This window comes from Lampetra planeri, chromosome 78, assembly GCF_965212315.1.
Source record: "Lampetra planeri chromosome 78, kcLamPlan1.2.h2, whole genome shotgun sequence".
Taxonomy (NCBI): Eukaryota; Metazoa; Chordata; class Hyperoartia; order Petromyzontiformes; family Petromyzontidae; genus Lampetra; species Lampetra planeri.
The window spans coordinates 2,579,231-2,604,599 of record NC_136183.1 but is presented as its reverse complement, the minus strand read 5'-3'; the positions used below and the strand labels follow the sequence as shown (position 1 = coordinate 2,604,599).

The 25,369-nt window shown below is 45.9% G+C and overlaps 1 pseudogene across 1 annotated transcript in view; it reads right to left on the bottom strand.

Annotated features, from left to right (window-relative positions):
• LOC144738225 (uncharacterized) overlaps nt 1-25,369 on the bottom strand; it is a 68,151-nt pseudogene that overhangs the window by 18,329 nt on the left and 24,453 nt on the right. Inside the window, exon 3 of the transcript XR_013589185.1 lies at nt 21,201-21,382. The product of XR_013589185.1 is annotated as an uncharacterized LOC144738225 (transcript). The remainder of the gene's footprint in view (nt 1-21,200; nt 21,383-25,369) is intronic.

The window sequence follows — 25,369 nt, the reverse complement described above, 5'->3', positions numbered from 1 at the left end:
GTAGCAATGATCGGCAACGGCCGAAGAATCAGTTCTGCCGTGTTTCAGATCTGACTTGTGCTCGCGGACACGATCAGAAACATGACGTTTCGTTTCTCCAATGTAGCAATCACCACAAATGCAACTCAATTTGTAGGCTCCAGGATACTGTAAGTCAGGAACGACATCCTTCACAGATGGAATCAGATCACGGATTTTATGCACTGTACTGAATCGGACTTGGATCTTATGTTTGTTTAGAATTTTGGAGATCTTTTTGGTCACGCCTGCTATGTATGGTAACGTGATAGTTTTGGTCGGAGTTTCAAGTGGCTGTTTCTGTGTAGTGGGAGAAACAGCTTGGCGGATAGTGCGGTCAGAGCATCCGTTCATCCTAAGGGCCCGATGTGCATGTCATAATTCACCGGCCAGGTGGTGTTGGTCAGAAATGCCATGGGCTCTGTGGTATAGCGTTTTGATGAGAGAATTCTTTTGAGATGGGTGGTGGTGGGAATCCAGTTTCAAGTAGGAATCTGTGTGGGTGGCTTTCCTGTAGACAGAATGTCCCAAGGATCCGTCAGGCCTCCTCTCAAACAGAATATCCAAGAATGGTAGTTTACTGTCTTTCTCCACTTCCATGGGGAATCTGATGGATGGGTGTCTAGAATTGATGTGGTCCAAGAAGTGGTTCAATGCTGGGAGGCCATGTGGCCAGATGACGAAAGTGTCATCCACATACCTCTTTCACAGGGAAGGACGCAGGGTGGATGTCTGGATGGCGTCCGATTCAAACTTTTCCATGAACATGTTGGCTATAACTGGTGACAAGGGGGAGCCCATAGGGGCACCCTCATTCTGTTTGTAGAAGGTGCCATTCCAGGTAAAATAGGTGTTGGTGAGGCAATGCCTAACCAGCGCAGGTACATCAGAATTCAATCCATGTTGGACTAAGTCCTCAATTATTGTTAGGGTGTCCGGTACTGGGACTTTGGTAAACAAAGATACTACATCAAAGCTGACGAGGATGTCATCAGGAGATAGTACCATGTCCTTAACCATAGAGACTAATTGGGTTGAGTTGAGTACTGCCGAAGAGGTCTTGCCTGTGAAGGGGAGCAGAGTATCTGATAGAAAACGGGCTAGTTTGTACGTAGGAGAGTTTATCGTCGACACGATGGGTCGTAGCGGGGTGCCTTCTTTATGGATTTTTTGGGAAGACCATAGAGTCTGGGAGGTCTAGCCGCCAAAGGTTTTAGAGAGGGACGTTTGCTTGGTTCGATTAGGGAAGTCGAACTCGTGATGATACTGTTGGTTTTTGTCGTTAGACAAGACTCTCTTACAAACACCAAAAAGATCTCCAAAATTCTAAACAAACATAAGATCCAAGTCCGATTCAGTACAGTGCATAAAATCCGTGATCTGATTACATCTGTGAAGGATGTCGTTCCTGACTTACAGTCTCCTGGAGCCTACAAATTGAGTTGCATTTGTGGTGATTGCTACATTGGAGAAACGAAACGTCATGTTTCTGATCGTGTCCGCGAGCACAAGTCAGATCTGAAACACGGCAGAACTGATTCTTCGGCCGTTGCCGATCATTGCTACAACTCGGTGGGCTCTCATGAAATTGTCTTTTCCGAGACCAAGGTTCTCTGCAAACCTCCTGGCTACCATCAAAGGTTTGTACATGAAGCCATACAAATATACAAACACAGACATCATTTCAACCGTGATGATGGTTACAAACTGAGTAATCATTGGAAAGATGTGATTAACCATGCAAAAAAGATTTAACTACACTTATTTGACCCATATTATTTATTATTTGACAGACAACTATTACAGGTGTACCATGTTTACCATGTTCACCATGTTTAGTTGTCACAAACCATAACAAAGGCTCACCCTCTTAAGCCTCACCTTACCATATGAATAAAAAGTGTGCTGTACTTGGCCCTTCCCCCCTCTCCAACCATTATATAAACGGAGTGGTAGCTCCTGCAATCTCTCATTTACTTGATACAGCTGTCGTGGCTGTGACGGTTCCACCTGAAGACGGAAGCTTGTGTTGCCTCCGAAACGTCGTGATTTTTATTTTATTTTACTTTTATTAATTTTAATGTTTTTACCTACGTGACTTTACCGAAAAAACCTAAGAATATGAATCCTTGCAGTCACGAAAGCTTCAAATCTAGAATAAGCGTATCATTGTTACTGTATGAAATGAAATTTTTTATAGGGCCATTGTGAGCTTCTCAAAACACATCATTATTTGAAAATGCTACGTAATGTAATGCATGGGGCCAGAGAGAATTTCGGCCACAAGCCAAATTGAACAGGAAAGGGCCCTGACTCCTGGTCACGCAGCTTTAGATGGGCCTGCCTAAATCATAAAAATACTCAACGAATGTGAACAGAGGCAGAGACATCGAAAGCAAAAAAACAATCCAAAACCCCAAGCCTCTTTATGGCACTATAGGCCGTAATTACACCAAAAAAGCAGAGATCTAGTTCCTGCTGAAAATCCGTACTCCTGTGCTATAGCTGATGGACAGAAAATACAGCAGCCCCTTGAATAGCGCGGAGGTTACATTCTTGGAAAGTGCCGATATTTAATATTTAAGCCTTACCTAAATAATGGGGTTAGGTAAACGGCATATAAAATATACATCACAATTGAAATAAGTACTGTACTGTATTCCCAATAAACTAAATTACTAAAATAAATGTGGAGAAACCGTATACAAAAAATTCCAAGATGAGTATAAATGTATATAAATAAAGCAGACTTACTGTGTTTTTTTGAGAACCAAATTGCGCTAACACAATGAAACATACACACATCAAAAATTCCATGCGTACTCAAGGTTAAGTTATTATGTTTTTCACACAATTTTTAGCTTACCTGTTCACCTTCAACACCTGTAACACCTGCACACTCCAACACCCCGCTGCTGCTATATTTTTCTCATTTACCACATTATCCTTACATATTATCAGGCCTGCATCTTTGCCACAAAATTCATTAACTTCCGGCTCCTTACTGTCCTTTCTACTGTTGTGTATATGCCCCCTTTTTATTTTTTTTAAATATTATTTGTTAATATTTTTTTTTAGAATTATTCTGCCAACATATAAAATATCGTTTTTTTTAATAGACACGGGGCAACGTGAGAACGGACACGCCCCCACACTCCCACAGATGTGCGCACACCTCATTTCAAAGGAAAGAGGGCATGAAAGAAGGGTAATCAAGATCATAAAAACTCCCCGAATTTCACACAGGAGGAACAAGGGAGGGGGGAATGGCAGGCGGGGGGTTGGAATGACACCCTCTCGAAAAAAAAGCCGTGCAGGGCCGGGCACCACGGATGAATATATAATTATATTCTTAACAAAGGAAACAACATTGACGATAAAAAAACACAGACGGGTTTTGAACCATGTTAGATAAACAATTACCAACTTAGCCATGAAGAGTAAGCAAACAGTATCCATCCTTACTCCAATTGGAAAACAGACTACAGTCTACACCAGAGTCGCGATTCATCAATTGTTAATTAAATACGGACATTACTTACCTTAAATAATTTCTACGCGGCCGGGCCGAAGCACCAAAGAATAATTATGACTTGAGTCACCCCAAAACAAAATTCCTAGACGGGATACCAAATTAAATAATCACGAAGTCAAATAATAAGTACGGAATTAAAGAAGAAGAGGAATCAAGGGCGGATAAGGCTCTCAAAATTAACCAAACACAACACCCATGGGAAGCGAGCAACACGACCGTCTTTGTCTTTCCGAGAGGATCTCCATACGCAGGCACAAAAGCGAGGAAATTACACCCATAAAGGGGGCAATGGCTCAAAGGAAATTAACACGCTCTCGGAAATAAATAAATAAGCGCATGCGCCGGGTGCTTCCACCGTGGAAACAACCGTCTTTGTCTTCCCACAACACGGACAGCAAAAATTGCACACGCAAGGAAGTAACATTTCCATGAGAGATCGGGTCACGATGAAACATCGGGAACACGGTTTCGGCATAACTGGGGCATAATGGAAATAAGTCGCATTTCAACTTCCAAACCAAAACAACTTAAGCTGTGTGAGACAAAAGATATGATCCCGAGCAAGGGAGGGAATAATTAAGCTCGCTTAACGCGTAGGTTTTCGCGACAAATATTATTCAGTAACAAAAACATGGATTCGAATATTTATTTATATATATATATATAACTCGACGCGAATCATCGGTCTGGCTAATGGATAACTTCGGTGGCGCCGTCACGAGGCCCCCACCCCCCCCCCTTCCAGAACGACACACAGCTGTGTCTTCAAAGCTAATAAACACACGGACAAACACGCACGCGAAACACACGGACGGACACGCACACGACACACACACACACGGATGCAGATGGTCCCACCCACAGGAAGGTTTCATGACAGACTTTGAACAACTCGGGAAACTGAGTGGATTTTCTCAATATAAGCCGAAGGAAAATCCATTCAACACAGATCGTCAGGGCCTCTGGCCCCATCACAGATCTCCAGGGCTTCGGGCTCCAACTCTTCTCGTCACCGCCAACGAAGAAGCTTTTCGTTATCCAGAAGGACGAGGTTCGCGGGGTGCCGAGGCGCATCGCCTGACCCAAACGAGTACACGAGACTCAACCCCCTTGCCGTGTCACCACGCCGAGGTGCATCGCCTGCCGCACACGAGTGTACGAGCCCAGCTCCCTTGCCGTGCCACCACGCCGAGGTGCATCGCCTGCCGCACACGAGTGTACGAGCCCAGCTCCCGTGCCGTGTCGCCACGCCGAGGTGCATCGCCTGACCACGCAAACGAGCGCGGCCGCGCCGTCAATCATCGTACGGGGTCAGCCGAGGGCGGAGTCTGCAGCAGCTGATCACCGCAACCGCGACAAGGAGGGCCCTTCTCTGAAAGTCGTTCGTACCCACAACTTCCCCCACCAATAGACCCACACACACGCACGCATCGACGCCCCACTCACCTGTGAGACTATCCTATCTAGTTCACCCTTACCATCGTATCAACCCTAGTCAATTATCAGAAGACTGATTATCAACCACATGAACCATTAGCTGGCCATGAGGAATCGTGGCCCATCCAGTGATTAAGAGTCCGTCGGTTATAAGAGTGAGGTTGTTTTCCGTGCCTTTCCCTCATTCCGCTCATCACATAGGCGATCAATAGACTCGTCGAGGCAAACTCAACCTCCCGAAATCCTCATTACGAATCGACCGTGCACAAAGAGAGAAAATCTTGTCAAACCAGTTTTCTTTGTCAGAGAATCTCGCCGAAGAATTAATTAAAACAGAGCCAGATCCGCTCGCCACACACACACGCCCTCCCCCACCATTATATCAAACAATCCGTTAAAAGGATTTTATACTTGCCGACGAATCTATTGACATATACTTTCGCCTCTGGGATACAATAAGTGCTTTTTATTACCGCAAAATGAAGTGTGTCATGCTTGGTTTCAAACTCGGCCAGTCGCCGATTGTGATCGATACCAAAACGAACTAATGAGATGCCTGGTGGAAAGGTAGAGGTTACCATTGTTAGGAGGGTTTTTAGTCATTCAGTTCGTTAAAAGCCTCATGTCGCCAATGCATAAGTGTTTATTCATTCATTTTAGTCAAATGCATAATCTCGTAATTGCATAAGAATTTTAGTTATTCATATTAGTCGAATGCATAATATAGTTAAATGCATAAGAGGTTTGAGTTATTCAATTTAGTTAAATGCATAGTTTCGCCAATGCATAAGTGTTTATTCATTCATTTTAGTCAAATGCATAATCTCGTAATTGCATAAGAATTTTAGTTATTCATATTAGTCGAATGCATAATATAGTTAAATGCATAAGAGGTTTGAGTTATTCAATTTAGTTAAATGCATAGTTTCGCCAATGCATAAGTGTTTATTCATTCATTTTAGTCAAATGCATAATCTCGTAATTGCATAAGAATTTTAGTTATTCATATTAGTCGAATGCATAATATAGTTAAATGCATAAGAGGTTTGAGTTATTCAATTTAGTTAAATGCATAGTTTCGCAAATGCATAAGTGTTTATTCATTCATTTTAGTCAAATGCATAATCTCGTAATTGCATACGAATTTTAGTTATTCATATTAGTCGAATGCATAATATAGTTAAATGCATAAGAGGTTTGAGTTATTCAATTTAGTTAAATGCATAGTTTGGCAAATGCATAAGTGTTTATTCATTCATTTTAGTCAAATGCATAATCTCGTAATTGCATAATAATTTTAGTTATTCATATTAGTCGAATGCATAATATCGCAAATGCATAAGAGTTTGGTTATTCAATTTAGTTAAATGCATAGTATTTTTAGTTATCCATGTTCGTTAATTGCATAATCTTGCTCAGGAATTATTGACGCATGTTTGACCTGCATGATAGAATGTCACGTGCTTGTTAGAATAAAATTGTTATCACAGAAGCGTATCGAGTGTTCATTCCAAGTCCATGCAAAACTATCTTATTCTTGATAACTGTATCCTGTGATGAGATATGAAAATGGAGACCTAAAATATCATAACACACACTAGGATAATCGGTAAACGTTAAATCGATGATAATCGTGTTATCCTGATTGATATAACACTGGATAAACGAAGCTGAGCCTAATTATCATAACTGCACACATTAACATAATCGCAAGCATCCGCATAAATTACTACGATTATCTCCGCGATTATCATAATTTATGCATATAATTACACACATTATCATAATTTACGCATATTAACTCACACATTAACATAATTAATGCGATTTGCGCATTTTTCGGAAAATTATTAATTTTTATTATTTTCATCAAAATTTCATAACCCGACACATACAACATAATGGGTGGCACGTCCGGGATCTCTCACAGACAGTGTTTTGCATGGATGATGGAATGAACCACTACGTGTTAACCAGAATATCGTGACCGAACATTGCATGGTGATTGTAAACGGGCGTCAAACAACGCCCTCTAAGGTTAAAACCCAGAATAGCAGGTTGAAACAGAGACAGTGGAATTAAGATAATATCGCATCAAACCGATTGCATCCTGTGATCAATTGTGTTAGAGATACGCACTCTGAATCGGAAAATAACAGAATAACGCGAGTCAAACTGACTACATTTTCTGATACAATTGGTTTATAAGTACTCTGAAAAGGAATGTCAGGGCAGCTGACGCCACACGAGAAATGTTAAGGCTAAGATAAATTCTCGAGTCCACGAAAACGGAATCCGACTCACAAGGTCCTAAGACTGGCACCCAAATGAGTGACCCCAATAACGGGGATCAGCCCTCCCGAGGGACGATGGACTCACTAGAGGAAGATTATCGGGAAATTGTGCTGCAACGCACAGGCCGGACTGCCACAGAGCAGGATAAGCATAGAGACGTATGGGAAGGGAGCTGTATCGACGACATTAAGATACACCGGGCAATACTTCTGAAGGATTTGATAAAATGTGCCAAAAGTGAACATGATGTGAAAATTGCGGAAATAGCAAGATTAGACTCGTATCTCCTCCGACAAACAGACCGAGAAAGAGCCTGGAATGAGGAAAGATATGAAAGGGAAAAAATTGAAAGACGGAGCGTGCAAAACGAGGTAGAACACCTCCAAGCCCTCCTGGATGAGCAGGCACACTACCTAGAGACATTGGCAAAAACCACAAATGTTGACACACAGCACACAAGCGGGATCACCAGCCTGTCGCACTTCGACCCACGGGGGTGCAATCCTGGGACAGATCACACAAAATGTATGGGTATCGATCAAAATATCCGTCACAAAGAATACCCCTCACAATTCGAGAGAAGGGAGGGAGAGACACAGACAAAACAAATTGAGACTGACGACCCCGAAGCTGGAGGGAAAGGAAAAATAAAAAAAAAATTGGCAGGATATGCAGTACAAATAAAAACAGAAAAAAAGGAACACGAGCAACACGAAGACAGGGATCACTCACCACAAAGACGCACACTGCGCAAATATGACCAACCGGGTAGTGCAGACAGCTCGCCAGAAACACACTCGACACGTACACACGACCAACGTAGAACCAACCACAGAGATCACTCACCACAAAGACGCACGCTGCGCAAATATGACCAACCGGGTAGTGCAGACAGCTCGCCAGAAACACACGCGACGCGTACACACGACCGACGTAGAACCAACCACAGAGATCACTCACCACAAAGACGCACACTGCGCAAATATGACCAACCGGGTAGTGCAGACAGCTCGCCAGAAACACACGCGACGCGCACACACGACCGACGTAGAACCACCAACAGGGATCACTCGCGAGAGGGACACGCACAACGCAAGCATGACCAACCAGATAGTGCAGACAGCTCACCAGAGAGACACATGCCACGCAAAACCCACAAAAAAAAACCGACCCGCACCACAGATGACAGCCACAGTGATTACGACAGTCACGACGCACGACACCAACATAAATCAAATACCAGGCTAGGACATCGGAACATAAGCGCCTCGCCGAACAGACACCACACCCATGGTGGACGGCGTGAAGGCCGAGCTCAAAAACGCTCACCACACAGGCATGAATCAAGAAGACCACGCACGCCAACACAGAGACACGGGTCACGAGACCAACATAAGAAACACAGGAACAAGCCAAGAGACAGACACAACTCGTCAGATAAAGCGAAACCACGACACAGACAAAGGAAACGCGATAGCAGTGATAGCAGAGACGACTCGAGTGAGCACTCCTCGGAAACCGACGCCACCGATGATGACCAACACTCTTTCAACAGTAAAACCCTCAAGCTAATGGACAAAGCGCTCGTGAGGATTCCCTATTTTGATCCACAGAACAAGAATCGAGATATACACATTCACATCGCTATTGTAAGACAGGAGGCTAAGATCCGGGGTCTGGGTAAGTCAGAAGAAAAAGCATGCTTATTGTCAAGAAGCTTACATGAACATGCCAGACCATGGGTAGCCTCCTTGCCACACAGAGTCAAGAACGATTTCAAACAATTAAGCCAGGCAGTAATTAAAAGATTTGGGGAATATTCCACTCTATCTGAAGGGTTGAACGCGGCAAAACTAATGACACAACGTGCAGACGAAGACCCACGAGATTATCTCCTCCGACTCAAGAGAGCATATTACGCAGGCGATGTAGACAACGCCCAGGAAGAAGGGAAAATATTAAAAGTGATGTTCTTCCAATCACTGAGGCCAGAAATCATGAGAATAGTAGGAATGATGTTAGACCCCGAAACGGCCTCCCTACGCCAGATAGAAAGCAAGGCCCACACGGCCTGGGTGAACGGCCGGAGGACAACCAACATAGTCAAAACACATATCGTCACCAAGGATGAAAAACGCCTCCACCTAGAAGGAAGCGAACCCCCTGAAAACAACAGCAGCATCACACGGGACGAACATGGAAAACCCCAGGAGAGGGCGCCAAACCAACAAGGACCAACACCCACCGGCCAACCACTGAACAATGGATCTAGGGACGAGGCAAGAGTAAGCTGGCACCCGCGACATAAGCGAATCCTGGAACAACCACGGGGGGTGGAGAGCGAACGATGGACCGCCCACACCCCGGGGAGGCCGACGCCCACCAAACCAATTACCATACCGCCTCCCACTGCCGTCTCCACTAGCCATAGAGCATAGACCACCACCAACCAACTGGAATCGATATGCTCACCACATCCGGATGGAAAGGGAACCCCTAGAGAATAAGAAGACTCCCATGCAAACAGCAAAGGCAAGGACATCAACAGAACACACACAGGAAGAGGACGCATTCAACGCAAATATAGCCCAAGTGAATATCAGAAGCTCAAGAAACCCCGAAGCAGTCACTGAGGTGATACCCGAGGGTAGAGGCCACCATCTGGGAGAACTAATTCCTGTAGGACCGGGCGGACGAGTCCACCTGGAAGTAAGACTGCAAGACACTCTGACCAGCCAGGGCCTGTGTGATACCGGAGCAGAAATATCAATGATTTCCGATCACCTATTTGGTGAACTCCAGACTGCCCTCCAGCGGAAAAATGAAGCACTACAGATGATGCCAAGTAAACTGACCTACTCAGGATGCGAAGGGACCCACATGCGACCTTTGGGCAAAGTCATGATGAAGCTCACGTTCAACGGGATAAACATGAACCATCCACTATATGTCGTACAATACCCAGGAAAAGAGCTGATTATCGGGATCTAACTACTGAATCGGCTAAAACCCATTGTGAACCTTGGGTCCCGACAAATCTGGGCACAATCAATACCGGAATGGCATAGAGATCCAGAGGACGAAGAAGAAGAACGAAGCCCCACAGGAACCCAAGTGCTAGCACAAGAACTCAACGACCTACCACCGACAATCAAAGACAAAAACAGAATTCCGGCTGAAATACGTACCACTCAACTGATAACCAACGAACGGGGAAAGAACCTTGAGGAAGCCAACCTACGGCCGGTTTTTCCGAAGGACCATCACTCCAGAGAGTATCGACAGCCCACTAGTGGCCATACGGGTGAACAGGAAACAAAGGGAGAGCCCAAGGGCAAGAGCTCATTCCCTTCGAGTGAAGCAACGGTGATCCAACCACCACTAACGCAAGGAAAACACCAAACTGAGCCGCCCGAAACCATGAAGGCCCTGGATCCAAACCAAGAGAAAAGAGTCCTCACAATAGAAGAACAAATAGAACGACAAATTGAAGCTGCAGAAGCCCTAGAGAACGACACTCAACGAGACGAGCTACGACAACTGCTCCAAAAATACAACTCCCTGTTCTCCGAAGACTCCTATGATTGTGGCAAAACCGACCTACATGTGGTATCCATTCCCACACTAGAGGGAGCACCAGCGGTATACGTGAAACAATACAAGATTCCACTGGCCGCCTATGAATCGATCCAAGAAACCCTGGAGAACCTACTCAAAAAGAACATAATCCGGGAATGCAACTCGACCTACAACTCGCCCATTTGGCCAGTACTAAAACCCACGGGAAAATGGAGACTCACCATCGACTACCGGCAACTCAATAAAACAGTTCCCCTATCTCGATGGCCAATGGCAGAAATCGACCACGGTCTCAACCAAATAAAAGGCGCAAAGGTACTCACCACAATGGACCTAGCAAATGGCTTCTGGACCATGCCAGTAAAAGAAACCGATCAATACAAGTTGGCCTTCACCTTCGACGGAATACAGTATACTTGGAATCGCTGCCCGTTCGGATACTCGAACTCACCTGCAGACTTCAACATATTCCTACACAAGGCGATGGGCGACGCAAAAGAGCGAGGCACCATCGTCTACGTCGACGACATACTAGTCAAGGACTCCTCATGGCAAGAACATCTCAAGAGCCTCCAACATACCCTTGAACAATTAAAAGAAGCAGGAGCAAAAATCTCGATACAAAAAGGGCAGTGGGCACGGAAAAGGGTTGACTATCTTGGATTTCAGATTGGCACTGAGGGATTGCTACCCCAAACCAACAGAATTGAAGCCCTCCTCGCACTCAAGTCGCCCAACACAGTCACGACCCTCCGGAGTTTCTTGGGAATCTGCAACTACCTCCGACACTTCGTGGACGACTATGCAGGGATCACTCGACCCTTAGTCAAACTACTACAAAAGGACGAGCCATGGGAGTGGGGACCAGAACAGGAAGCTGCAGAAAAAGAATTGAAACAACAGATCACAAGAGCATCCTGCCTAGCCTATCCCGAGAAAGGGAAGGAATACTACCTCGAGACTGCCTACTCAGACCACAGTATCAGCTCAGTACTGTACCAGAGACCAGAGGCAGAGAAACAAATTATTGCCTATGCCAGTAAAGCACTCCGGGGAGTAGAGACAAAGTTCTCCGAATGTGAGAAGGCAATATTCGGAAACATCTGGGCTATACAACATTTTCGGAACTTGTTGAATGGGGAAAAGATCATCTTGGAAACAAATCATGAATCCTTGGCGTATCTCAACAGCAAGAAGATTCGGGAGGGGCGCGTGACCAGCAGCCGAATAGCCAATTGGGCACTGACCCTCCAAGGTTTACCAATCACAGTAAAATACGCGAAAAATAAGAAAAGCCCAGTAGCCCAAGGACTTGCCGATCTACATGATTGCACCCTAGAGACAGTAGGAGCACATGACGTAGGGATACCTCCCGAGGACAGCCAGCACCTCCCCTTTGACAAAGAAACATGTGCCAACATACCAAGGGTGTACATCGATGGATGTGCCAAAATGAAAGAAAACAAGCTCCACGCTGGAGCAGGAATCATGTGGGAATCCGGACCACTCACAGGTATCCAAGAGGGGTTCCAGCTGGGACCGAAGTCAAACCAGTATGCAGAACTGGCTGGGGTACACATTGCCCTCCAAATGGCAGCCGATAACAAGATACAGACCATGGTGGTGTGCACCGATTCTGACTACGTACAATACAGCTTCCTAAAACACCTACCCATATGGAGGAGAAATGGCATGAAGAACCATAGGAATAGACCGATCCACCATCGGGAACTGTTCGAGGCCATAGACACTATGATCCAACAGAACGACATGAAGATATTTTGGAGGAAAGTAAAAGGGCACTCCAAGATACCAGGACAGGAGAAGGCGGGGAATGACAGAGCAGACGCCCTAGCAAAACTAGGAAGCCTGGAAGGCACCCCATGGAAGCTAGAAGACCAACCCAAACCTAACAGACTAGAAGAGGCGACGAACTCGGACTCTGTCGTTATAGGGTTGGTCACAAGAAGCGGAAAGAACTCAGCAGAAACCGGGACCAGAGCTCACTTGAGCAATACACAACCTCCAGAAGACCTGATCAGGATGCAACAAGAGGACGAAACAATAAAGACACTAGCCGACCATATCCAGGATCCGACAGGAAAACCAATCATGACAGACAACCTGGACAACAACAAGGAACTCGAGACCATGCATAACCAAGTCAGAAGATTTTCAATGTGGAAAGTGCTACTGGTATACACAAACGAAAAAGACGGAAACACCAGATGGGTAGTTCCTTCGCAATATCGGAACACAATGCTACAACACGCCCACGATGAACCATGTAACGGACATCGGTGCGAGATGAACACAGGACAGATGTTGCGACAGGTGGCCTACTGGCCCCGAATGGGTGAAGACGTACACAAGCATGTGTCCAACTGCCTCGTGTGTTGCAAATACCAGCCAACGAACTCACAACACCGAGCACCCCTACAGAAAAGGGGAACAGACTTCCCTTGGTCTAACCTACAAATTGACTGGATAGGACCTGTCAACAGATCAACCAAAGGAAACAAATACATGCTGACTGTAACCTGTGCCTTTTCCAAGTGGGTGGAGTGCTTACCAGCCCCCAACAACACCGCGGAGACGACAGCTACCCTACTGGTCAACCAGATATTCAGTAGATGGGGCCTACCGTCAACCATCGATTCCGACAAAGGAAGCCACTTCACAGCCGATGTAATTGCAGAAGTGTGGAAGACATTGGGAGTAAAAAGACAACTACATGTCGCATACCACCCACAATCCTCAGGACAGGTGGAAAGAGCCAACAGGACCATTGTGAGCCTCCTAAAAAAATATGTGTCCACTACCGGACGCGACTGGGACACAAAACTACCCCTAGTATTGATGGCCATTAGAGCCACCCCCAACCGGGCGACAGGCAGGACACCCTTCGAGATCATGACCGGAAGACAGATGACCCTTCCAGTACACCTGCTATACGTTCCAGCGGAGGACGAGGCCACGACGGCAATAACACCGACGGAATACATAACCAGATTGAACAGCCACCTACAGAACACGTTCGCGATGGTCAGAGACAAATTGCAAGCCGAGGCTCAAGGGAGCAAAGCATACTACGACCAAAAAGCTAGCCATGCAGAATATCAGCTAGGAGATCAGGTGTTGTACCTCAATTACGAGAAAAGAAAACAAAAATGCAGGAAATTCCTCCCTTCCTGACAAAATATCCCCAGTCGTGTACCAATTAAAAATTACAAAGACAGGGAGGGAGCAGCAATACAAGTGGGTACACATCAACCAAATCAAGTTGTACCCTGTGCAGATGGAACCAGGGAAGTAAATGTAACGGTACAAAAAAAGGGGGGAAGAAACTAAGGAGTGGGGATATCACATTAAAACAACGTATAAATGTTTTCCAGGAAATGGCAGCCCTCCTACTCACGCTCCTGCTAACGTGCATCACCAAGCTAGAAGGCAGCCAAGACCTACTCAAGCCAGGACCAGAATCCGGGGTGATGCTGAGAGATTCTTCCGGTTTCCTAGTAACTGAAACGAAAACAGTAACCCAACAAGTCTATGTTACATTAGACCCTGCCATGGCAGTAGAGAGACATTTCGGGAAGTTACCATCCTCGGCCACCGCAGAAACCCGAGTTTGGTACCATGGCTTCCTAAAATACAGCGAACTGAATATCAGAACGATCCTGGAGCAATTACAGAGAACCATGATACTTCCCCCCGCCACGTTCAACACCACACGGACCAAGAGATCGATCGGCCTGGGAGTGGCCTTCGGAGTCCTGTCCGGCTTTAGCTCCTTAATCACATTAGGAGTATCTATATCCAACGCCGTGAAAATTGGACACCTCACGCAAGGCATCGAAAACCTACAACTCGATATGCTGCAAATCCGCCAACAAATCCGTCACCAAGAAAAAAACTTAATCGAAATGGGTTCCACCCTTAGAGACACCATAGTTCTGGTCAACCTACATTCAGCCATGTTGAACTTAACCATCCAAGAACTGGGGGGTACACTCCGAGACCTATATGACGACGAAAATCTTCGACAACCAATCCAATGGGTAATCCAAGACTTGTTGCGTAGCATCAGCGGAAGCATCAGTGATCTAATCCAAGGTCAAATTCCCTCGTATCTGGTAACTCCAACGCTGATACAAAACGTGCTACAAACAGCCTCCCTAGAAAGAATCAGTCCAACACAAGTACAAATTGCATTTAACATGGGTACAGCCACACCTATATATGTGAACCCCCAAACCAGACAACTGGCGTTCCTGTTAAACTTGCCACTAGTCAAACCCGAACAGGTATACCGATTACGAACAGTATTAAACGTGGGTACATGGAGAAATGACATTTACTCCAAAATGGAGACACCCTCCGTAATAGCCTACCAAGAAGAAAGCCCCCTTAAATACCTAGTACCCGACCTAACCATGTGCCAAATAATGAAAGACGTCCATTGGCTCTGTCCAGGCAAACCCTTCCTAATCAATACAGCTGAAATAATGTGCGGCCTGGCGACCCAAAGCCTCAGAGAGACCTGCAAGTTCAAACTAAGTAAACCTAAAGAAAGAACCGAAACAGTGGCCATGATAGCTGATGCCCAGTGGCTAGTCAGCACGCCTCTGGATACAGCAACCATTTCCACCGATCGACATTCCGTTACCATGAAAGTTCCGATACCAAGCCCTGTCGTGCTAGTCACGGTACCAAAAGGAACATTCGTACACATAGGGGATAAAGTACTATATAATCTGGACAAAGGCCTACATCAAGCAGATGTAGAAACAGTAAACATATTCAGGAGCCACAAGTTTGAAATAAGCAACGCCCTGTCGAACCTATTAAACAGTAAAGAATTCCACACCGTGAGACTAGCCATCAGCGATTCAGAAATTAACGTAACTGACCTCACCTGGGCAACCGATGAATCCGGACACCAGCGGAATCAACAGATGGGACTGGGAATCACCGGAGCAACTGGAATGATCATACTAGCCATGGCTATCCTAACCCTAGCATACCACGTATCCAAGATGAATGCCAAGCTTAAAAGACTAGTCGCAGGCACAAAGCACATACCGTTCGAGCCCAGGAACAAAGGAGGAATCAAGGCCTAAAAACGAGGAAAAGGGGGGGCATGTCAACTGACAGAAGCCACAGTAACCGCAAACCCATACGAAACATAACCAGTAGAATGTACCTTTTTCTTTTTTTCTCTTTACTCTTCTTTGCTTATTTCAAATGTAACCAGGTTAAGATTGTAATACGTGCACGCGCGTCGTAAGAAATAACCGCCGAGAGTAAGGGCGGCTGATGGGATTCATGACAAAAAAAGGGGCATTACTTTGTTTGAAAATTCGCCAGTGGCCAAATCGACCCCTGATAATTTTCAAAAGGGCGGACTGTTGTGTATATGCCCCCTTTTTATTTTTTTTAAATATTATTTGTTAATATGTTTTTTTAGAATTATTCTGCCAACATATAAAATATCGTTTTTTTTAACAGACACGGGGCAACGTGAGAACGGACACGCCCCCACACTCCCACAGATGTGTGCACACCTCATTTCAAAGGAAAGAGGGCATGAAAGAAGGGTAATCAAGATCATAAAAACTCCCCGAATTTCACACAGGAGGAACAAGGGAGGGGGGAATGGCAGGCGGGGGGTTGGAATGACACCCTCTCGAAAAAAAAGCCGTGCAGGGCCGGGCACCACGGATGAATATATAATTATATTCTTAACAAAGGAAACAACATTGACGATAAAAAAACACAGACGGGTTTTGAACCATGTTAGATAAACAATTACCAACTTAGCCATGAAGAGTAAGCAAACAGTATCCATCCTTACTCCAATTGGAAAACAGACTACAGTCTACACCAGAGTCGCGATTCATCAATTGTTAATTAAATACGGACATTACTTACCTTAAATAATTTCTACGCGGCCGGGCCGAAGCACCAAAGAATAATTATGACTTGAGTCACCCCAAAACAAAATTCCTAGACGGGATACCAAATTAAATAATCACGAAGTCAAATAATAAGTACGGAATTAAAGAAGAAGAGGAATCAAGGGCGGATAAGGCTCTCAAAATTAACCAAACACAACACCCATGGGAAGCGAGCAACACGACCGTCTTTGTCTTTCCGAGAGGATCTCCACACGCAGGCACAAAAGCGAGGAAATTACACCCATAAAGGGGGCAATGGCTCAAAGGAAATTAACACGCTCTCGGAAATAAATAAATAAGCGCATGCGCCGGGTGCATCCACAGTGGAAACAACCGTCTTTGTCTTCCCACAACACGGACAGCAAAAATTGCACACGCAAGGAAATAACATTTCCATGAGAGATCGGGTCACGATGAAACATCGGGAACACGGTTTCGGCATAACTGGGGCATAATGGAAATAAGTCGCATTTCAACTTCCAAACCAAAACAACTTAAGCTGTGTGAGACAAAAGATATGATCCCGAGCAAGGGAGGGAATAATTAAGCTCGCTTAACGCGTAGGTTTTCGCGACAAATATTATTCAGTAACAAAAACATGGATTCGAATATTTCTTTTATATATATATAACTCGACGCGAATCATCGGTCTGGCTAATGGATAACTTCGGTGGCGCCGTCACGAGGCCCCCACCCCCCCCCTTCCAGAACGACACACAGCTGTGTCTTCAAAGCTAATAAACACACGGACAAACACGCACGCGAAACACACGGACGGACACGCACACGACACACACACACACGGATGCAGATGGTCCCACCCACAGGAAGGTTTCATGACAGACTTTGAACAACTCGGGAAACTGAGTGGATTTTCTCAATATAAGCCGAAGGAAAATCCATTCAACACAGATCGTCAGGGCCTCTGGCCCCATCACATATCTCCAGGGCTTCGGCTCCAACTCTTCTCGTCGCCGCCAACGAAGAAGCTTTTCGTCATCCAGAAGGACGAGGTTCGCGGGGTGCCGAGGCGCATCGCCTGACCCAAACGAGTACACGAGACTCAACCCCCTTGCCGTGTCACCACGCCGAGGTGCATCGCCTGCCGCACACGAGTGTACGAGCCCAGCTCCCGTGCCGTGTCGCCACGCCGAGGTGCATCGCCTGCCGCACACGAGTGTACGAGCCCAGCTCCCTTGCCGTGTCACCACGCCGAGGTGCATCGCCTGCCGCACACGAGTGTACGAGCCCAGCTCCCTTGCCGTGCCACCACGCCGAGGTGCATCGCCTGCCGCACACGAGTGTATGAGCCCAGCTCCCGTGCCGTGTCGCCACGCCGAGGTGCATCGCCTGACCACGCAAACGAGCGCGGCCGCGCCGTCAATCATCGTACGGGGTCAGCCGAGGGCGGAGTCTGCAGCAGCTGATCACCGCAACCGCGACAAGGAGGGCCCTTCTCCGAAAGTCGTTCGTACCCACAACTTCCCCCACCAATAAACCCACACACACGCACGCATCGACGCCCCACTCACCTGTGAGACTATCCTATCTAGTTCACCCTTACCATCGTATCAACCCTAGTCAATTATCAGAAGACTGATTATCAACCACATGAACCATTAGCTGGCCATGAGGAATCGTGGCCCATCGAGTGATTAAGAGTCCGTCGGTTATAAGAGTGAGGTTGTTTTCCGTGCCTTTCCCTCATTCCGCTCATCACATAGGCGATCAATAGACTCGTCGAGGCAAACTCAACCTCCCGAAATCCTCATTACGAATCGACCGTGCACAAAGAGAGAAAATCTTGTCAAACCAGTTTTCTTTGTCAGAGAATCTCGCCGAAGAATTAATTAAAACAGAGCCAGATCCGCTCGGCACACACACACGCCCTCCCCCACCATTATATCAAACAATCCGTTAAAAGGATTTTATACTTGCCGACGAATCTATTGACATATACTTTCGCCTCTGGGATACAATAAGTGCTTTTTATTACCGCAAAATGAAGTGTGTCAGGCTTGGTTTCAAACTCAGCCAGTCGCCGATTGTGATCGATACCAAAACGAACTAATGAGATGCCTGGTGGAAAGGTAGAGGTTACCATTGCTAGGAGGGTTTTTAGTCATTCAGTTCGTTAAAAGCCTCATGTCGCCAATGCATAAGTGTTTATTCATTCATTTTAGTCAAATGCATAATCTCGTAATTGCATAAGAATTTTAGTTATCCATATTAGTCGAATGCACAATATCGAAAATGCATAGGGGTTTGGTTAATCATGAATTATTGACGCATGTTCGACCTGCATGATAGAATGTCACATGCTTGTTAGAATAAAATTGCTTAACACCAACTGTTCGAGTGCTTCTTTCCAAGTCCATGCAAAACCATCTTATTCTTGATAACTGTATCCTGTGATGAGATATGAAAATGGAGACCTAAATATCATAACACACACTAGGATAATCGGTAAACGTTAAATCGATGATAATCGTGTTATCCTGATTGATATAACACTGGATAAACGAAGCTGAGCCTAATTATCATAACTGCACACATTAACATAATCGCAAGCATCCGCATAAATTACTACGATTATCTCCGCGATTATCATAATTTATGCATATAGTTACACGCATTATCATAATTTATGCATATTAACTCACACATTAACATAATTAATGCGATTTGCGCATTTTTCGGAAAATTATTAATTTTTATTATTTTCATCAAAATTTCATAACCCGACACATACAACACTACACACGCACGGCTCACCTCTAATATACTGCAATATTTTATCATGGGACCTTTGCCAGTACCAAAATATGAGAATAGATTTTCCCCATTTTTCTGGCAACAAAACAGGTGTTAAGATGTTAAAACACCAAACTGAAACCTTTTACAAGCAATCATGTGTGCATTAACTACAATACTTGTGGTCAGAATGCAAACAAAAACACTGATAGAAAATGCATGGTCTGCTGCTGAGGCAGACTGTTGTAAAAGGTTTGAAATGGGTGTAGCCCAAGGGTCATAAAGAAGTGGCCGGGGCTAGTGATGTTAATGTAATAAATTAGCATGTTAATGTGAAATCGAAGAGTAGTGCAATCCAAAGCGGCCTCCCTACAAGACAGAGAAGGAGCGAGACTCTACCTGGGTAAACAACAACTACCACCACGACAACAATAAGCACGATGTGAACTTCTCACTTCGGATCTCAGCGAGCGCGCACGAAAATAAATCACGCTTGCTAACACAGAGCGCACGCCTGGGATACACTGCCGAGATCATCGATGACCTTGCCGCCGAGAAAGTTCAGCAGCATCTGACAAGCACAACGGGGTGGCAGCCAGATGCGAACTGCCCATATCCCCCATTTAACAACCTTGCCGAGCACGCGCACGTGTGTGTGTGAGGGATTTGCTCGCGAGCGTGCGGAATTCCGACGGCTGGGACGGGATAGCACCATTGCAAGTATTCTTCCAGAGGAGGAGGTGAGGGGGGGGGGTACGAGGGAGCCTCCGGGATCCCGTGAGACAACCCCAGGATGGGTGGCAGGGATACAGACCGGCATAGGAGATTTCACAGGCCATGAGACCCAAGTACGCGAGGAGGTAACCCAAGTATGCGGGGAGGTGACCCAAGTACACCTGAATGTGACCAAGCTGCAGTCCACAGCGGAGATAGTCCAATCCGAGGTGGGAGGGCTACGCTCCATGGTCGGGGGGCTAACCAGGCGAGTATCTCAATAGGAGGCAGAACTCGAACAAATGCGCACTGGGAGGGTAAGGGGGAGTGGACAAGGGGCCTCTTATGGAGCCACCGCCCTTCCCCGTGCATGCTATCTATGCAACCAATGGGGGCATCTCGTGAAAAACTGTCCCCAGATCGCCCGCGCGAGAGAAGCACCAGGGTTAAACACCAAGGCCTCCCTAAAGAGGGGACCACAGAGGGGTGCAATCGACGTGGTCCCAACACAAATAAACTGTCGTGATAATGGTGAGCGAGTGACCCCCACGCAGATGCCGACAACAACACCCCAGAATGCGGCGACTGCGGGTGACTGGCTGCGGGAGCTGGTGGCAGGAATAATGGGGGCCACGTCGCTCGTGGAAGGGCAGGTGAACAGGTGGCGTAACCAGATTATGCTGGACACGGGGGCGGTCACGTCACTTGTGAGTGCAACACACTGCAGTGTGGTCGGGGTTGACGTGAGCTGCCTACAGGCCCCGGATCGTGCGCTGCAAACTGAAAGTGGAAGTGGGATGGGACTGCTGGGGAGGGTCACCCTTAAGGGTCGCCTCGGACACCAGGTGTGTAACCAGGAGTTATACGTGTCGAGCGTGTTATGCCACGAGTGTATTGCAGGTACCGACCTCCTAGAAAAGTTGAGGCTCAACGTGCAGCCCCGCCGGCGATGCGCCACCGTGGAGGGCAGCGGGGAGCGGATTCCTTTCTTGGGACAAGAGCCGGGTTGCCCTCGCTTCGAGCCCGTGGCCGCTATCCTGGCGTCGGCCGTCACTGGTGTTCCACTGGGTTTTCCGTTTTTCTCCCAAACCTAAACTCAAAATATATTTGGTGGTGGTCAAACAGTCCAATGCAGAACCCTCCTGAAACATAATTTTTAACTGCTAAATAAGAAATTAAATTGGAAAACCCTCAAACACAGTACACTATTTTTATTTTACCAGGTGAGGCCATCTGAGCTGCATAGCTCTTTTTCAGAATCGACCTGGACACAAATGATAGCTCAACTTAGTGGGTTATAATATGGAAATGTTTTGCAGCAAAATTCTCAAAATGCATGTTTCTAAATGTGGAGAAAAATCAATGCCACTACAGGGAGAGAGAGAAAAAATAAAAAATGTAAACTGCAATTATAAATGCGTCAGGGTTGGAATCGAACCCACGACATTCTGCATACCATGTGAGGTAGTTAACATCTTGCCACCCTAGTACAATATATCACACAAATAAATTACAGTGAAACTTTGGATTGCGAGCATAATTCGTTCCGGAAACGTGCTCGTAATCCAAAGCACTCGTATATCAAAGCGAATTTCCCCATAAGAAATAATGGAAACTCAGATGATTCGTTCCACAACCCAAAAATACTGTATTCATATAAAAATGATTAATACAAAATACCTTTTTATATTTTTATTTAATATAAAGTAATCAAATTTATTAATTACATTTAATCGTGGCTGGTGTGAGGGAAACGAGAGAGAGGAGAGAAGGAGGGTTATTGTGTAGGACGAATTTCACTTGCAGTACAGTTACTAAAGAACAGTCACTACACTTGGACACAAAATAAAAAAATGCTTTACGCACACACACGTGGTCACAACACTATACTGTAGTAAACAGCATACGCTCGCACGGATGGTGACTATACGAGTGAGGCACGCCGACCGAGACCGAGCATGGGAGATGATTACCCACAATCCCGCAGCGAGAGAGAGAGCGAGAGAAGAACCATTGGCTCAGTTGTGTATACCGAGCCAATGGTGTATACTGTACGTACTGCTCGTTTTGCAAGACATCGCTCGTTTATAAAATTATTATTTATTTAAAAAATTTGCTCGTCTTGCAAAACACTCGCAGACCAAGTTGTTACTCGCAATCCAAGGTTTCACTGTACAATGAACACACTGACTCCCTCTCCCTGTACACACTCTACACGCGTGATTCACTCTCAAGCAGAGGTCGCAACCAGGTACCCGATACCCGTACCCTACCCGATACCCGGCTACCCGTACCCAGCTGGGTACGGGTAGCCGTTTGCCACCCTGGTGCGGCCGGGTACGGGTAGGCCGTGAGTCACTGCTGAGTAACCGTTTGTCACTCATTTCGGGTAGGGTACGGGTAGGGAACGGGTACCCGTACCCGGCCGGGTACGGGTATCCATTTGCGACCCTGGTGCGGCCGGGTACGGGAAACGGGTAAGGAATCAAAACCCGTTTGCGACCTCTGCTCTCAAGCACTCGCCCCAACTACTCTCTCCGGTCTGCTCTTGGTGACATTACCCGCCAGACAGAGGGGGAGGCGCTGACTCTGAGGGTGACGTCACCGCGCAACACGACCGCTCCCCATACGACACACACGGGGTACACTCACACAGAGTAGAGTACACTCACACAGAGTATTCTAACACACGGAGTACACTCGCACACAGAGTAGAGTACATTCACACAGAGTACTCTAACACAGAATAAACTGGCACACACACACACAGTACAGTCCACTCACACAGAGTACTCTAACACACGGAGTACACTCGCACACACACACAGAGTAGAGTACATTCACACAGAGTATTCTAACACACCGAGTACTCGCACACATGGGGTAAACTCACACACACAGAGTACACAGACGCACGGGTTAATCATACACACAGTACACTCGCACACACGGAGTACACTCACACACGCAGAGTACACACGCAGAGTGCACTCACACGCAGAGTGCACTCACACACGTAGAGTACGCTTGTGGAGTACACTCACATTATTTTTTTCTTAGGGTCCTTCGATTTTTTCCCTCCACATTTAGTAACATGCATTTAGATTATTTGGCTGCTATAATCTTCCACGTTTAAAGCCATTTCGTTGAGCTATCATCTATGGCCAGGTGGCTTCTGACAAAATATCTAATAGCTCTGTGAGCTTTGGTTGGTAATATAAAAAATAGTTTACATCATTGGAACCTCATTTGCCAGTAAAAAATATAATTGTTTTTTTTACCCTTTTATCTGGCAACAAAACTGACACATTCTTTACGAGGAGTCATGTTTGCATAGACCACAATACCTGCAGTCATAATGAAAAAAAAAACATAACTCTGATAATGTATGCACTGTCCTTGAAGTTGATTGGTCCACACCCGAGACAGCTTACCTTAGAGCCTAGTCTCACATGGTGTTGGACCAGATTACGCCAAAAGGCGCACAACTCAAAGACAATGCACTATCAGAAAGAGAGAGAGAGACTAGGCTCTAAGGAAAGCTGTTTCGGGTGTGGACCAATCAACTTCAAGGACAGTGCATACATTATCAGAGTTATGTTTTTTTTCATTATGACTGCAGGTATTGTGGTCTATGCAAAAATGACTCCTCGTAAAGAAGGTGTCAGTTTTGTTGCCAGATAAAAGGGTAAAAAAAACAATTATAAAAATAGTTGTTCATCGGTCTAAAGGGTGCATCAGCAAAACCAACTCGGCAGAACGCTCCTGAATTAGAGTGCTGAGACTCATTGTGGTCATGTACTCGAGTGTGCACCATGGTGGCTGGGAGATGTTAACTGCCTCTCCTGATTACAGGAGGTGGTGGGTTCGATCGTGACCCCTCCTGTATATTTGGAGTTTGCGTGTCTCTCTCTCCCCGTGGTCGCGTGGATTTTCCTCCGGATCCTCAGGGTTTTCCCCTCCACATTTAGAGTCAACATCACCACGCGTTTAGAGTATTTGACCGACATACATTTCCACACGTTTATAAGCCACTTTGTTCTGGACTGGTAGCTTCAGAAAACAAGAGCGGTATAGCAGCTGAAGTGGGCTTGGCCTTGGTAGGATAAAAAAAAAACTGTAGAAATAATTAAAATAAACAAAGTTTGAAAGTAGTGAGCCAGGTGAAGACAAATTAAACTTAAGCAGATAATTAAAACAAATGCAATCAGGCGAGGGCAGGAGGCAAGGCCCCGAATTGGTAGGCCCCGCGTTGTAATGTTCCAACCTGGACATCGATTCCATACTCGCTGCTACTCAATTGATATCTCTACGAGAGAGGAGCGAGGCTCTGCCTGGGTAAACAACAACCACCACAACAACAACCACGATGTGAACTTCTCACCTCAGATCTCAGTGAGCGCGCGCGCGGATCAACAGCTTCCTGGTCTCGTGACGTCACGCGGCAGCAGGTGACATGACGTCACTAGCGGTGTACACCTCCCCCTCACGCCGATGAGGTAATGCAGTGGTGACGTCAGAGAGCGGGGTTAGAGTTTAAGTTTATTAAGATTCCTATTCCATTGATCCCTCTATTGAACATTGACCCTTTGGGTGCGTGAGCTCAACAACGTGAACATTGTGTGTACAAACTGTGTATACAGTGTGTGTGGGACCGTCCATAAATAACGTCACGCAACTGGGGAGGGGACGGTCAGACATTTGTGACGAAGATGTGACGATGGGGGGGTATAAATGTGACGTCACATCAAAGTGCGCAACTTAAATAAATATAGACAACACGTTCTACTTAATTTAACACGTAGCAGGCTTTCGCGACCAATATTATTCATAATATAGGTTTTTGGGTCAGATCGCGTTATTCATAGCCAATCTGTACATGGAGAACTTTGAAACAAGAGCACTTGCCTCGAGTACATTAAAACCATCCTTTTGATTTAGATATGTCGGATGACACTTTGGTTGTCTGGCCACATGGTAAAGACGCACTTAATGATTTTCTAAATCATCTCAATGCACAAAACCCGGCTATCCAGTTCACCATGGAAATGCAGGTAAATAACAGACTCCCGATCCT